The sequence below is a fragment of the Agelaius phoeniceus genome, chromosome 7, assembly GCF_051311805.1.
Source record: "Agelaius phoeniceus isolate bAgePho1 chromosome 7, bAgePho1.hap1, whole genome shotgun sequence".
In the NCBI taxonomy this organism is placed as follows: Eukaryota; Metazoa; Chordata; class Aves; order Passeriformes; family Icteridae; genus Agelaius; species Agelaius phoeniceus.
This window is the reverse complement of record NC_135271.1, coordinates 1,764,253-1,780,675: the sequence shown is the minus strand read 5'-3', so window position 1 is coordinate 1,780,675 and position 16,423 is coordinate 1,764,253.

The following is a 16,423-nucleotide window of genomic DNA, read 5'->3' as shown; positions in this document are numbered from 1 at the left end:
GATGGTTGCGGCAGGGTAGGAATGTCGGACTGGCATCAGTGCTCTGTCCACAGTGATCTGGCAGATAACAGGACTGTCCACTAGGCCCTGTGGAAGCACCCTCCATTGGAAACGGAGGTTAGGCCGATTACCGTTTGGAAACGCGACGGAAAAGGCAAAGCATTCTCTGTCGTCTGGATGCAGGAGTATCGAGAAGAAACAGTCTTTGATGTCCAGTACTGCGCACGGCTGTCCTTCAGGGATAGCTGAATTCATGGGTAGCAGTGTCTGGACTGGACCCATGGGTCGAATCGTCTTGTTCACTTCTCTCAGGTCGTGGACGAGACGATAACCCTCTCCGGACCTTTTGGGGATTACAAACACAGGGGTGTTCCATGGACTGGTGGAGGGTTCTATGTGACCCTTTTGCAGTTCACGGTTGACCAATTCCAGCAAAGCTGCCACTCGAGGCTCTGACAAAGGCCACTGCTCCCTCCAAATAGGATCTGATGATTTCCAAGTCAATTTGATCGGCAGCTGAGGGTGTACAGCAGTGGCCCTCATGATAAATTTGTAATCTTGACTCCTAACATAGCAAGGACGTCCCTTCCTATTAGTGGTGGAGAGTTTTGCAAAATGTAGGGGTAAATTGCTACTGTCTGTTCTGGTCCCTTGTTTGTGTGAAGTGTTATAGCCACCAACTGGGTGCTTTTCCACGCCCGGGTTTGTCCCCCCACCCCGTTCACTGGGGGGACTTCCTTAAACCGCCAATGTCTGGGCCAATGCGACTGGGGGAGAATTGTGCAGTCTGATCCCGTGTCTACCCAAAACTGAAGTCCTACGATGTGGGGGTCCTGACTGCCATAGAGGCGGCATGTCCCCCTCACCCTCAGGGGTTCCTTCCCTATTTTCATGGCCAGGGCCACCCAGGGGTCCCGGTTTGGGGCGTCCCCTGCTGGTCCTGTAGTGCTTGCGTGGCTTGTGATGATGGGGGGTGTGAGGGTACGGTTGGTGGTACTGCATAGCCCTGCCATTGTATTGCTGGCGGGGGTGCGATACTGACTGCCTCCTGTGGGAGCATAGGGTATGAAGGTCCCCTGCCCCACTGTGGGTTGGCATAGATGGGCCATCTCGCATCCATAGCGGGAGGGGGCTGAATATGGCCCGCACGCCCCCCCCCCCTCCCGTTTCCCCGGGGCTGGGATCTACAGTCCCTAGCGAGGTGACCTTTCTTCCCACAGTTCCAGCAGACCCCTCTGGGACGCTGTTGGGGCGAGGGTGTTGCCTGGGGAAGCTGTGCCGGCTGGGGGCAGTTAGCCGTGACATGACCTGACTGACCACATTTGAAGCAGGCCATCACACTGGTTAGGGTGTGTACGGTTGCCTGAAGTGGGGTCAGCTGCTCTTCCCTCACAACATGCTTAATCATGTCAGCCAGGCTGGCCCCGGCCGGTAGGGAACGCAATATATCTTTGGTTACGGTGTTACATTGCTGCCGAAGGCAGTCAGTTACCACCGGGCCTTTTGCGACAGCGGGTAAATTAGAAGAGTCCACCGCAGCCTGAAGGCGGTCAACAAATTGTGTAAAGCCTTCACTCTCCCCCTGTTTGATGGTCGACCATGGTGTCGGTCTGGCCACCACCCTGGATGCGGCGCGTATAGCTTCTCTGGCCGCCCGGGAAGTCGCCCTGACTTCCTCAATCCGAAGCTGCGCAGCTTGTTGCTGGGGTGTGGCTACTTCGTCATGTTTCCCCAACAACCTAGATAAACTCGACCCGTGGAGTGGCTGCCCTTCCCCCGCCGTCTGAGCGAGCATGGTTGCACATTGGTCCGTCCATTCCTGTTTAAATATTATCAAACCCGCCCCATCAAAAAGCATACGGCTTATTTGCACTATATCAAAAGGGAGTAAATCATCATTGCTAAAAAGACCATCCATGAGAGTGGAAACCACCCCTGAGTTAATTCCTTTTTCTGAGATAGCTTTTACTATTGTCTGAACGTCTTTGGAATTAACGGGAGTATACGTTCTTTGCTGGTTCCCCTGGGGTCCCGTAATTCTCACCAGGAAGGCATGCACCGATGCTGTGGGTGCCCATTCCGCGCATTCGATTTTGATTTTACCCCAGTTGGTGAGTTCGTATTGGGGCTGGTTCCCGGTTGTGTTAAAAGTTTTAATTGGTTTCGTCTGAAACCGCATTGATTCTGTTTTCTCTGCTTCCGAGTCGCTGCTGGACTCGGTGGGCTCCGCAGAGCGATCTGGGGAGCTGTGGCTCCCTTCAGAGTCGGAAGTCAACTGCCAATGAACTTCCGGTCTCTGCTGCCGTTTTGTTCGGCTACGGCCCCGCTCCTCCCCTCGGGGGCGGTGCTGATGCCGCTGCCGGTGCCGCCCCCTGGGCTCGCCCTGCCTCCCGCAGGGAGGGATCTCTCCCATATATGGTGGCATCAGTGGGCGCGGCTCCCGAGTGAGTGCCCGCCCTCTGTCGCACCCCCACGCATGCGCGTCTGCTGGGACCCACGGCTCTCGGCCGGGCATGGGCTCAGCGCTGGTTTCCCGCGCATGCGTGTTCGCGGTTGGCCGCGGTTCTGGGTTCTTCCCGCCGCAGGCCGGCGGGCTCCACCCCTCTTCCCGGCCACCCGCGCCATATTCAAACGGGTAGGGCGGCGGATCCCCTCCGCCGCTCGCCCGTGCGCCAGCCCTCTCGATATTTCGGGCTTCTGCCGCCAACCCCTCCCAAAAGGACCGTGCGAGTCCCTCCGCTTCTTGCGCTAAGTCGGCTATCGGCGGGGAAGGGTTGGGCGAGGGGTCCGCGGGCACCCCGGGGGGCTCCGGAGGTGGTGTGGGCCCCGGCGGGTCCTCCGAAGGGGTCAGGGGGTCCCCCGGGGGCTCCGAGGGCTCCGGGAGCTTTGGGCTGGAGGAGGGATGGGATGTGCCCGGCCCCCGCGTTTCCCCGTTTTCAATCGGGTCGCCACTGGGGGGGGTTTGCGTTATCGCCCCCTCCCCCAGCTGTGGCGTCATTAACAGACAGGAGTGCGCAGCGTTCCACGTCTCCCGTTCTTCTAATGCTTTGCGTAGGGCAGCTTCTGCCTTCCCCCACGCTTTCAGGCTTTTGCTGCTGCCTGTGGCTTTTTTGTCCTCTGCTAGCGCGACAGTACATTTCTGCCACACTTCAGAGTGCAATATATCTATGGGTCGACTAATAACCCCAAGCTCTAAGAGTCTCGTCAATGTGAGATTAAAATTCCTGAGCTCACATTTGATTCCCCATTGCATATGTATCAAACTTACGACCTTCGCTATCGCTTCCATACGAATCGCGGGTCCTGGGGCGTCCCCCTTCTTCGCTATAGCCGTTCCGGCGTTGAGTGCTGATCCCCTGGCCAGGAGTACTCCCGTCGCCCGGACTCGTCGCTCCCGGGTTTTGGCACCACTATGTTGCCTTCTTGTGAAGGCCGCGACGACCTGGTATCGGGGTCCAGCACTGTGATCTCCTCCGTGGGATCCCTTGTGGCCAATAACGGACGCTAACACCAATGTGGTGGATGGTTAAAGGCGTTTATTGAGGGGTCTTAAGGGTATTTATGGACTAAGGGGTCTCTCTACGTCAGACAGGGGTTTGGCTATACTTTCTAGGGTTAGTATGGAGTGGAAAGTTACTGGCATGCATAGGTTAGGGGGGCTACACGTCTGGCTACATTCCAAGGGTGATCCTTATCTATGGGGAGGGGGGTAGAAGGATTCCTGTAATTTTCCGTTACAGCCCGAAATCTTCCGAACGCCTGTCCCTAGTCTACCACAGACAAGGAGCCTGTGTTTGTCAGGGACCAAAGTTGTGTCTAAGGCCCTGCCATATTTGGTCCCCTGTTGTGCACATCAACGAGATAATGAATAAAACCAGGTTCAAAAACGCTCCTGGAAAGGCAAGATCCTGATTTTAGCTTTTCCCACCTCCACGTTTCAGGAATTCATGGGTCTGCTGGATAGGGAATGTTCATCCCAAATTTTCTGCCCACTTCTCTAGGAACACTCTAATGACAGTGGATATGTGGTGATTCAGTCTTCTGAGGTTTTTTGGGATATTTTTTGGGGATTTCAGGGGGCTGGGATCCAAGGAGAGAGCAGGACACAATCCAGATCCAGAAAATCCCATATAGCACTGGAAATGAGGAGAACTCGGTGGAAACAAGCACAAAGGAACTGGGGAAAAAAAGAGTTTTTTAGAAGGAAAAATGGGGAAAAAGAAGGATAAAATTCCAAATGAATCCACTTGTGAAGAATAACCTGGAGGCGCAATAGGATAATTCCAACACAACAGGTTACCAGGGCCTGGGAGGGCCCAAGTTTTTTTATTTTATTCAGGAACATTTTAGAGGTTTTTTTAAATGCTACTGGATTTTTTTCAAAGAGAATCCTACTTTTCCTTTTTGACTGGACTGGAAGTTGCCTCCTGTTCATGCTGTGCTGGTTTTGCCCATCTTCATTCCTGAATTAAAAATTAAAAAATAAAAAAACAGGAAAAGGATTTCAAAAAAGGAGAAATTTTAAGATTAATAAGAATAATATTAATAACAATAAAGTAGTAATAACAATTGTAATAAATAAGTTTCGAGATTCTGAATATTTCTTCTTTGTAGATTTTTTGGGAAATGAAAGTTTAGTGTTTTATTTTACAATTCAAAAAACTTTATTTTGCTATGTGTTATCCTGGAGATAAAAACTGCTTTGGTTTCATGGGTTGTTTGGTTTCTTCCCTTGAGTTGCTGGGAATTTTTAGGGTTGAAAATTAAAAGATGTTGAAAATTTTAAAAAAGGGTGGAGAGAAAGAAAAAAAAGGGGAAAGCAGGGAGAAAAGTAAAAAACAAGGGAAATTCTCTTAAAAATATAAAAAGCAAGCAAAGTATGAACAGTTACACTTTGTTTCCAATGTGCGCCTGAGTGCCTTGATTTTTCCATGTTTTTTGGTGCAGTCCTGAGTTGTAGAGTTCTCCGGACAGGATGCTGAGCTTGGTGGAGATTGTGGAGCTGCCGGAGCCATTCCCAGTTTTCCTTTCCACCTGTAGTATCCAATGCCATCACACATGTGTCTGTTCTGGAGCACCAAAGGTGCCATTTTTATAAATTCCCAACGCCCAGAATGACATGATTCCATGGGAATTTGTGAGGGGAACAGGAGGATTCCAAATTCCCCATGCCCGGAATGCTGTAATTCCATGGATTGCCAGTGTTGATGGGAAGTTGTGAGGGGAAGCAAATGACTCTAAACTCCCAACCCCTAGAATGCTGTTATTCCATGGTATTCCAGTGTTGCCACCAAATGCAACCCTGGACCATCAAATCCAAATTTTGACCAATAAGTCCAACTGTTCACCACCAAATCCAACCTCGGACCTTCAAGTCCAAACTCTTTCAAATACAAACTTTGACAACCAGGGATGGGATGGGATGGGATGGGATGGGATGGGATGGGATGGGATGGGATGGGATGGGATGGGATGGGATGGGACCAAGCTGGCTGCAGCCATCAGCACTTTGGCCCAGCTCTGCCATTCACTCTCCTGCAGTGGCTCAATGGCACCACCTCTTCAGTCTCCACTGCTGGGTCAGGTTCAGGCTCTTCTTCCTGCTCCTCCGCCCAGGCTGCCTTGGCACTCTCGGGGGACTCTGCTCCCTAACTTTTTCATCCCTGTTCCATCCTGTCCATGGGAGTGTCCCTAGGGGATGGGATGGGTGTCAATAGGTGTTAATGGTGCTAATCTGGCTGCAGGCACCAGACTGTGGCCAAGCTCTGCCACTCACCCTCCTGCAGCACCTGGATTGGCACAACCTCCTCGGTCACCAGTGCTGCGTCAGGTTCAGGCTCTTCTTCCTGCTCCTCCACCAAGGCCAGCTTGGGCACTGTCAGGAGTCACTGCTCCATGTCACTGATTGGAATAATGGCTAATTGCAAGACAAATGCCTCTGGAAGGCGACGGGCCACCAAGGCCTGCAGCCCTGCCAAGAGGTCAGCTTCAGGAACAACGCCTCGGAAAAGCTCCGTGTGGGACACAAACAAGCGTGCTGTGCGGGGGCTCCTCACGGCACCGCTCTGTCCCGTCCTGTCCCGTCGCGTGCTCCGAGCACTGTGGCCTGCTCTTGTCACCACCAGCTCCTATGTCACCACACGACACACAAAAGGCCCTTGGACACCCTGTCCCATTCCATGGCACAGTGACCGTGCTGCAGCGTGCCAGCCAGGGCCCTTGCACACACTGCCACCTGCCCTGGGGCCGCCCCCAGCCCAGCCAAAGTGGCCCAGGCTGGAAGGAATGCCTGGCCCCAGGTGTCTAAGGCAGCCCCACAGGATCTTTAGGAAGGGCTCAGAGCATCAGCAAATGCTGCCCTGCTCTGCGGGCTCAGGGTAGCAGAAGGAGCCCCCAGGGCTGCTGATGCAGCTGCACTGGGAAGGGCCCGGGGCCTTCCAGGGAAGCTGGCACGGCCTCCTTGGTTCACATCCTGGCCCATGGCCACTCCTAAACCCGCGGGTGTGACACGCACAAGGAACGTGTGGGCCCGGGCACGAATGCTGCTCTGAGCCCTGGGGCCCGGGCAGCGCTGACAGCTGCAGCTGTGGCAGAGTCCCCACCCAAGCAGAGCTGCCACCCCCCGAGCCCTGGCAGCGCTGGTGCCCATCTCCTGCCCCAGAGACCTGTGCCCCTGGGGGGCTTCTGTGCCACAGGGAGCCAAAGCCCACCTGCATTGGGGGTTGATGGCAGGAGCATCTGGAGCAACTGCTGGCAACACTTGGTCTCTGTCCAAAGCTCTTACTCCGTGCTGGAATTGTTTTCTCATTCTTCACTGCCTTCTCCCTTCCTCTGCCCCTCTGCCAAATGCAACGGGCCTCAAGGACTGAAAGGAGCACAGAGAGCCAAAGGTGACACTCGCAACTTACTCACTGGGAGCTCCCTGGGAAGCACTTTCCTTGAGAAGCAAGCCCCTTTCCTCCAAAGGTGTTTCCCCAAATGTGCAGCTTTCCTGGGGAGCATCAAAACACCCTTAAGAAACGCTGGCAAGGCTGAATGACTTCAGGTCCTTTCAGGACAGCCACACCAGCTCTAGCTCCTGTTGCCCCAAGTGAGTTTCCAGGTGCAGGTTCAGAGTGCGTGCAGCCCCGGGCCCTCCACAAACACAAGCTGCCCACTGCCTCTTCACCTGCCTCAACTCCTGCCTGTGCTCACGGCACCAAAACCAGGCTGTTCCTGGCCAGGGACCAGTGCCCTGTTCCTGCAGGATGCTCTTGCCAGCACCTTCCAGGACTCTCTGCTGTGCACGCAGTACTTTTCATGCCCGCTCCCAACAGGCTTTGGAACACAGAGCCCAACCTGGCTGGTTCTGCCACCAGCACAGCCCAAACGCAGGCGGAGGAAGAAGCAGCAGGCGCTGTTTTGCGGCCATGCCGAAGAGAGACTGGCAGGGTGCCCTCCCTCTGCTCTCCCTTGGTTGGCTTTCTGGCTGGCTCTGAGCCTGGGGCTGCCATTCCTCACTTGTGGGGAGCAGAAGCACAGCCGGGATCCCGGCACTGCCTGGCAGCGCTGTGGGCACCGGCACAGCCGCGCGTCCGAGTCTCGGGCACCGTGCTGCTGCTTCATTTGCCCTCAGGCACACCCAGAGCTCCCTGCTAAGCCTGGATGCTCTCTGCTTCTGCCCTCTTCCTCATCCTGTGCAGGGATGGAGCACTGCTGTGCTTTCAGGAAGCTATTCTTGAAAGCTTCCAGCATTCCAAGCTCCTTTGCCCTCCGTGGATGCTTGCCATGGAATCCCTCTCAGCTGGCTTCAGAGCATACTCAGGTTGGCTCTTTTAAATACAAGGGTGGTACAGGTTCTGTAGGATTCCCATGTGGAATGTCTGAAATGCTCTTGTGATTGGAAATTAAGTTTTGTTATATCAGTTGCTGTTGCAAAGAATATGTACAACCCCTGGAATGCTGAAAAGCCACTGAGCAGCAGCAGGAGATGGAGCATGGTGCTTCAGTGGAAGGGGCAGGCCACCCACATTCAGGGCATCCCCTCCATCAAGAGGGTGTGCATTTTGTCCTTCTCGTCCCTCTACCCCAGTATCAGGCCTGATATCTCCTTCTCTGGAGTGGAGTTTTTCCAGTTCTGACTTCATCTCATGCTTGGCCAGTGCGTGAGATGAGGCCGCTGCGACCTGTGATCCCACCTCCATGCCAACCACAGCTCCATTTTTTATCTTTCACAGGTTTACTTCCCATTGATTGACCCGTCCATTGTTTCCCTTAAGGGTCAAATTTCCACCAGGTAAACCATAAGGTTGCCTTCGTTCTCTGCTCTTCATTATCTTGTTGATGTGCACAACAGGGGACCAAATATGGCAGGGCCTTAGACACAACTTTGGTCCCTGACACACACAGGCTCCTTGTCCCACTGCTGGCCTTCAGTGTGCTCAGCAAGATCTGGAACTGCATGGTGCTGTGGAACTGCACCTTCAGCACAGGGACCTTTCCAGCCTGACCTGCCCCCGTTCCTCTGGGTCCGTGCACAAAACACGGCGTGGCAGAGAACGGCAGCAGGGGCCTGTGTGTCCCAGGGTCCCGGATTTGCTTCAGCTCCACAGGGATGCAGGCAAAGTGAAGATGCCAAACTGTTTATTAATATAAGGCGAAGCAAAGGGATGAGCTGGAACGGAACAAAAGGGGATGGACACGGTGAGAGAGCTGGAGGGAGGGATCTATCTACAGGCAGGGAGAGGGCTGAAGCCACAGGAGTGTCCCAAAAGCTCAGCTGTGCCAATCATCATCTGTGCCTGGAACTCCAGTGGCAATGGGAGATGGCGTCCTCTTCAGTGTCTCCTGATGCTGTTCTTGGGTCACTGATTCACTGGATCCTGAAGATAAACTTAATTCTTCAGCTCTGCTTGTAAACTGGGCTTGAATATTCCTGCTACAGTGGGATAAACTGCCTTTCTTCTGGGTGTGAATGGCTGAAACAGAGAGGAAGATGGCCACAGTTAGGGCCCACGTCTGCAGGAATCCTAGGAGAACCTCACGCCAAGTGATTGTCCAAGTCAGCTCTTGGATAGGCCACAAGAGAGGAGGGGCGAGCAGGATCAGCCACAAAGGGCTGCTCACGAAGCCCCTGGCCCGTGTCCCTGAAATCTCACGGTGCTCTGCCCACACCACCCCTCGTCCGCAGAGGGAGCGAAGCCTGCCGCAGCTGGGCAGGGCTTGCAGCTCCCCTCGCCAGCCCCCGCTGTCAGCCCGCTCCGGCACTCACCCTCATTGAGGACCTCGAGCTCTTCCTTCTGGCCCCTCATGAGTACCTTGGCAGACCCTGTGAACACAGAGCCTGTCAGGGCGCCAGCGGCACAGCTCCCTGCCAGCGGCGCTGCCGGTGCTGCGGCCACACGGGCTGCTGGCCCGGCAGGGCTTAGCCCGGGCCCTTGCCGCACGCTGCCGCCCCAGGGCACGGCTGCCAGAGGGCGGCAGCAGCAATGCCCAGGCCAGGCGGGGCTCCACGGTGCCGGGCCCGGCTGGCGCTGCCGGGGCAGCAGGCGGGGCTGGGGCCGAGCTGCGGCGGGCCGGGCCGGGGAGGGAGCCCGGGCTCGTGGCTCACCTATGAATCTGACGGCCGCCTCTCGCAAGGGCTCCTGTGGGCTCTGCAGGTAGTGCAGGGCCTGGCGCAGGTGCTCGGCCGCTCTGCTCCTGTCCTCTGCCAGCTGCAAAGAGCGGCAGGAGGGAAAGGTTGGCATGGGCTCCGCCCCTGGGCCGGGCGCTGCCTGCGCCCAGCCCCGGCCTCCCCTGGCCGCACAGGCCTGAGGCGCGGCCAGCAGCCGCTGGCCAAGGGCTCCCGAGGGCAGGGGGCAGAGGGCCGGCTGCTGCCCGGGGAGCCGCGGTGCCGGCCCCCTGCCCCGCCGGGCTGGGGCTCCATGGGCACCTGGCTGGGGCCCACGGGAGCCTGGAGCAGAGCCCGCGCGGCCTCTGGCTGCAGCAGCGGGCAGGGGCACAGCTGCCCAGCCCCGCACACTGAGCACCGCCCTCAGGGGCCTTCTCCAGGCTGAGCCTGGGGCTTCCAGGCCCTCCTTACCAGGCAGTTGGCAAACTTCAACATCTTCTCCCTCTCAAGTAGTTGCTTGAGCTTCCTCTTCTTCAGGAACTCTACCACACAAAGCAGCAGTTCGCGAGAGGCCTGGAGAGGAGCACAGATGTGGAGCTGCTACCGTAGCCCAAGAAAAGGACTTGCATCCCTGTGCCAAGGCCAGGAGCAGAAAGCTGAGCCTGGGAGAAGCCAACAAGGAGACATCCGAGACCCCTTTCCAGGTATGCACCAGCATAACTCAAAACCTCACCTTTGCCACGCGCTTGTTCTCATCATGGCAATGAAAGAAGAGTGGCAGCAGGCTCTGGCTCACAATCTTCTTCAGAGTTTTTTTTCTTTTGTTCACTACCAAGTCCATCACCTTGAAGAAGAGATTTAGGGAGAGCAGCTGCATATCGATGTCATCCTGGAAAAAAGGAAAATACCTCAGCACCAACTTCTCCGAGCCCATCTGGGCAAAGGCCTGAAAATCCACAAAATTTCTGGGCAGCAACCAGTGCCCATGGCAGGGGACACAAGAGCCTTACACAGTCAAAGAGCGGCAGGAGTGCCTCAGCCAGCTTCGGGGCAGTGGTGCTGGATATCAGGATGTGTTCATTCTCAAGTATATTTGTGAGCACAGAGAGAGTCATGCTGACAACATATCCTTCTGCATCACCCAAGAGCTCCACAAGGTTTTTAGACAGACTGCACATTCTTCTGGCCTGTGTGGAACACAAGGCTGTGCTGGAAAGCCACGGACGGCTGCACCGCCACCACCGCCCTGGCACGGCAAGGCCACCCTGCAGCTGCAGGGCCCACAGGCCAAAGGCCTGAGGCAAAGCCCTGGGGCAGGTGAGGCAGGAGAGCTGGGAGCAGCTGCCTCAGCTCCTGAAGCCCAGCCAAGACAAATGAACTGCATTCCCCAACCCCACACTGCTCATACAACTTCAGCCCCTGCCCCCTTCTCACCCTCAAGGGATCCTTGCTGAGCACCACAAGGCCTCTGAGCGCCAGGCGCCGCCGCTCCCTGCACTCACTCTGCAGGTGCCTTGACATGATCTCCAGTGTGCTGTCACCACATTTCCTCAAGTCTAGGCACTGAAAGACCTGAAAGGCACAGGGCAGTGACAGGGGAGCTGGCCAGCAGGAGCTCAGAAGCGCACAGGGCTGGGCCCAGGCAGCAGCACAGGGCGTGGGCACCGTCCCAGGCAGCTGTGGCTGTGAGAGGGCAGAGAGCTGGGAGGCAGCTCAGCCAGGCAGCGCTGGCCACCAGGCTCACCTCCACAAAGAATGCCAGGAAGGGCAGATCCCAGCGTGGCTCTTCTCTGTGCAGTCGCTTGAGTAGATGGATTGCAATGAGGGAACACAAGGGGATAAAGATACGGAACATCTCCCTGGAAGAGGAGAAAAAGACACCAAGACCCTGAGGTGAGTGTGCTAAACATCTCCCAGGACTGACTCACAGAGGTCTGGTCTTTCCCCAGCATCCCTGGAAGAGATGTAGGCGCTTTATGAGGCAGCTCATTTGGGCACCCTCCTCTCCCAACCTTTTCCAGTCTCCTTGGCTGTCCCTCAGTGACGAAGCTCTCTGGCCCATGACCACAGGGACTGAGTGGGGCACAGGGCACAAATGCCAGGGGCAGTGAGGAGCAGGGGGTCTCACCTGGCCAGCAGACCCATGGCATAGTGCTGGGTGTCAGCACACAGCAGCATCTTCCAACCACGCTTGCGCTCCATAGCCATCACCTCATTGTCACAGCGCAGTCGGCAGAGCAGAGCCTTCATGGCCTGCACTGCAAACCTGTGTGCAGAGCAAAGCCCAGGTCACACTGGGAGCACTGGCACTGGCCACAAGGGCATGGGAAGGACAGGAGGACTGGGACCTGTTGGACTTGCTAGGAAGGTGGTGTTCCTCCTGGCATGCTCTCCAGAAGGTATCAACTTCCTCTGGTGGCATCTGCTGTGTGGTGATGACAACATGGAAGAGCAGAGCCACAAACAGGTGCCCAGAATATGGGATCATCGCCTTGTGGCACTCAGGCACAATCACCCAGATCACCAGAGTTGCCTGCAAAAGAAGCAGCCCAAGACAGCGCTCAGTGCCGAGGTGTCCATGGGGCAGGGCCCAAGGGCAGATGCAGGAGGAGCAGCAGGCCTGGTGCCCCCTGAGCCTGCCCCTAGCCCAGGGTTCAGCCCAGCACTTCAGGCATGGAGAGGATGGAGAGCTGCTGGGGAGGAGACCGAGGGGCAAGAGGAGGCCAAATCCAGAAACTCACAGCCAGGGCAGAAACATTTGTGTCGTCCCCATCAGAGGTGCATGCGCTGTGCAGTGGCCAATCCTCCATCACGCAGAGCAGTGTTGGCAGCACTTTCTCCATTGCTGGTCCAGATGAGCCAATGGTTCTCCATATCATTGCAGCAGCTCTGTGGGATCAGAGCTCTGTGTCAGGGGCATCTCAGTCCCAGTACCGTGCCCTGTGCAGCTGTGGGGGCCCAGGTGACAGAGCCCCGGTGCCCTGAGGGGCAGGGAGGGAGCATTGGCAGCAGGCTCGTGAAACAGAGGGGCCCCAGGGTGCTGGACCTCTCTGCCTGTCTGGCAGAGCCCATAGCACAGGCTGTGCAGGGCCATGGGCCCCAAAGCTGTGCAGGCACGTGGGCCCCGTACCTATCACACGTTGGGGCACAGCGCAGGAGGGTCAGCACCACATCCGCAGGGTGTTTTTCAGCCAGCCTCACAATGTCACTTTTCAGCCTGGCATCCACAGTGACATGGGACACCAGCCTCTGGTGGATGCTCCTCACAATGGCTGGCACCTGGAGGAGGCATGGGGGAGATTTTGAGTGCTGTCCAAGGCAGCAACTTGCCCAGCTTCCCCCAAGAAGTGCTTCACTTCCTGCCACACTGTGCTGGACTCAAAGGCTGAGGGGCCTCAGTGACCATGGCTTGAGGGGACACACGGTCCTGGCAGGCCTCCAGGCCTGGCCCCAGGCTGCTTACCTGCTGCTGAGAAGGAACAGCAGTGTCCTCAAAAAAATCCATAGTGGGAGCATGAATCACAATGGGAGTGGGCATGGTGCCAGTATTTGAGATGTCGTCAGTGTCTTCAATGTCACTGTTTGTGATGGCCACATCCTCCGTCATTGCTGTGAGAAGAGCCTTTGCCCAGCTTTCAGTCACTGAGGTGTCAAAGTCTTGTGAGCGCTGAGCCAAATCTGGGCTGACATCAGGCTCTGCCTGGAGCTCGGTCAGCCCTGAGTCAGGGTGGGCTGTACCCTCAGCTGCTGTGGTGCCGGTCTTCCTACGCCGAATGTGCAGGAACTTCCATAACCTCTGCAGCAGAACAAAGGACAGGGAAGGCAGGGACGTTGCATGGCATGCTCCAAGCGTGGTGCTGGGCTGAGCAGGGACAGCAGGCCCAGCCCAGCTGGGGGTGGCTGCAGGTACCTTCAGGGTTTGGCGGAAGCGGCCAGGGCCGGGTTCCTGCTCTTGTATCTTGTCCAGGGCTGCACCTGGCAAAGAGCGAGCGCAGCCAGAGCTGAGGGGCTGCGGGAGAGGCCAGAGAACACAGCCCAGCCTTGCGCTCCCCAGGCTGGGAGAGCCCCGGGATGGCCCAGGGGATGGAGCATGGCCACTGCGGGGTGTCTGCCCAGCCCCTGTTCCATCCTGTCCATGAGCATGTCCCCAGGGGATGGGATGGGATGGGATGGGATGGGATGGGATGGGATGGGATGGGATGGGATGGGATGGGATGGGATGGGATGGGATGGGGCCAAGCTGGCTGTAGCCATCAGACCTGTGGCCCAGCTCTGCTACTCACCATCCTGCAGTGTCTGGATCTGTTCCAGATCTTCAGGCTGTTGTGCTTGGGCAGCTCCAGGGTCATTCTTTTTTTTCCCCCTGAACACTTTGAAAGGGCTGAGAAATCTGTCCGCCATTCCACCACCCAGCCTTGACGGCACCTTCTAGAAAGATGCCTCAGGATATCGCCAAGTCAACAATTGCAGTTGTGCCTTCAAGGCACCTGCGACAGGGAAGCCTCAGGAAGGCTGCAGGACAGGAAGTCCTGCACTTTGGTCTTTAGGGCTCCTGCCACAATGACAGGAGACTCCTCATTAACAATTTAGGCGACCAGATTCCACGGTCTGGACTTGATGGCACTGACACTGAATGGGAGATGCCTTGGAAAAGTTCTGAGTCACCAAGTCCCGCAGTCTGGCCTCGCAGTCAGCTGCAGTAACAATGCCTCGGAAAAGCTCTGGGTGGGACACGAACGAGTGCGCTGTGCGGGGGCTCCTCACAGCACTGCTCTGTCCTGTCCCGTCACGTGCTCTGAGCACCCGGGCAAGCTTCTATTTCCCACGTGTCACAAAGGGGCCTTGGACACCGGGTTCCGTTCCATGGCACGGTGACCGTGCTGCAGCGTGCCACCCAGGGCCCTTGCACACACTGCCACCTGCCCTGGGGCCGCCCCCAGCCCAGCCAAAGTGGCCCAGGCTGGAAGGAATGCCTGGCCCCAGGTGTCTAAGGCAGCCCCACAGGATCTTTAGGAAGGGCTCAGAGCATCAGCAAATGCTGCCCTGCTCTGCGGGCTCAGGGCAGCAGAAGGAGCCCCCAGGGCTGCCGACGCAGCCGCGCTGGGAAGGGCCCGGGGCCTTCCAGGGAAGCTGGCACGGCCTCCTTGGGACACGTCCTGGCCCGTGGCCATCCTAAACCTGCGGGTGTGACACGGACAAGGAATGTGTGGGCCCGGGCACGAATGCTGCTCTGAGCCCTGGGGCCCGGGCAGCGCTGACAGCAGCAGCTGTGGCAGAGTCCCCACCCAAGCAGAGCTGCCACCCCCGAGCCCTGGCAGCGCTGGTGCCCGTCTCCTGCCCCAGAGACCTGTGCCCCCGGGGGGCTTCTGTGCCACAGGGAGCCAAAGCCCACCTGCATTGGGGGCTGATGGCAGGAGCACCTGGAGCAACTGCTGCCAACACTTGGTCTCTGTCCAAAGCTCTTACTCCATGCTGGAATTATTTTCTCATTGAAGTCATTTGCCGCAGGACAAAAACATCTTTACCCTGAAAACACAGAAGAATCTGGCATTAAAGAATCCTCACTTCAGGAAAGCTTTACCTCTCATTGCTCAACTCGCTCTAGTAGTTCAAAAACACTGCATACTTCCCAAATTAATTGAGATGCCCTAAGAACATTGGGAGAAACAAGGCTCACTTTTAAAATTTCAAAGGTTTATTAAACCTTAACAAAAATACAACAAAGAGCGATTAAGGAAAAATTACAAGACTGCGAGTCTCCATCAAAAGCCACGTGCTCATCTACAAAATGGATGCTCTGCCTTTTATACCCTTAGCCCCTCTCAAAGTTTTGTCAGTCAACTCTTTCCCTGCCATCCAATGGTGGAAGTCACTTTCTTACACCTTGACTGGAGGTCAGGTGTTGCCATGCTCTGCCTCCTGGTAACAAGCTCTTCCTCCCCTAAATGCGCCACTAGTGACAGCAATAAGGGGGGAAGGGAAAGAGTACTATGGAGAGAACATGCAAAAATAACATAACTGTACAGCTATAAAAATTCTCTTACCGTACACATAATATTCATCTCTTAATTGTGAGAGCCAACCATCTCCTCATTCATTTATAACAACGTGAAAGGTTTTCAAGGTTGCTTCCAACTCAAAGCAGTAACTCATTTGCCTTAATGTCAACCACCGAGAGTCACTTTAGAAAACCTAACACAGAAGCAAAAAAAATGGCCATCCATTGGTTTGGAAATGTTTTTCTGTGAAGGGATGATAATACCATAATTCTAAAGGAATAAAAGCCCTCATGGAATGAAAGTCCAGTCAGTGTTACAAAAGGAAACTGAACAAATGAGTAGATTCCAAAAAGGTCAGTCCTCCCCCGGTAGAGATAACTTAGTGGCCAATAAAGTACAGCTCTGTCTTCTTGTTCCCTGTGGGAGAATCACGACCTAGGGGCCACGTTTGGACACTTTGGCAGGACAGGGACTGGCTGTGGTATAAGGTGTGTAATAAAGAGAGTGAGAACAAGGAGGAAAGAAAATCCAGGAAATGCAGATTGTTGGTGGAAGATTAGGATTTTCTTTGAAGGATTTTGTTTGGTTCACTGGAAAGACGAATGGCTTTGAGCTGCAGAAAATGAGCACCCACCGGCACTATCAGGGAGGACTAGAGGAAGGGTGAAATATATCCCTGGATGAACTGCTTAGAAAGATACAGCAAGTGTATGTAAAAAGGGATGCTGAAAAGGAGAAAGCAAGGACAAAGGTGATGGCAGAATTTTTACAGCCCCCGAGGGCCCCAGGACCCAAGTGGTTCCCCATAATAGAAGGGACAGGGTCGGCTACAAGG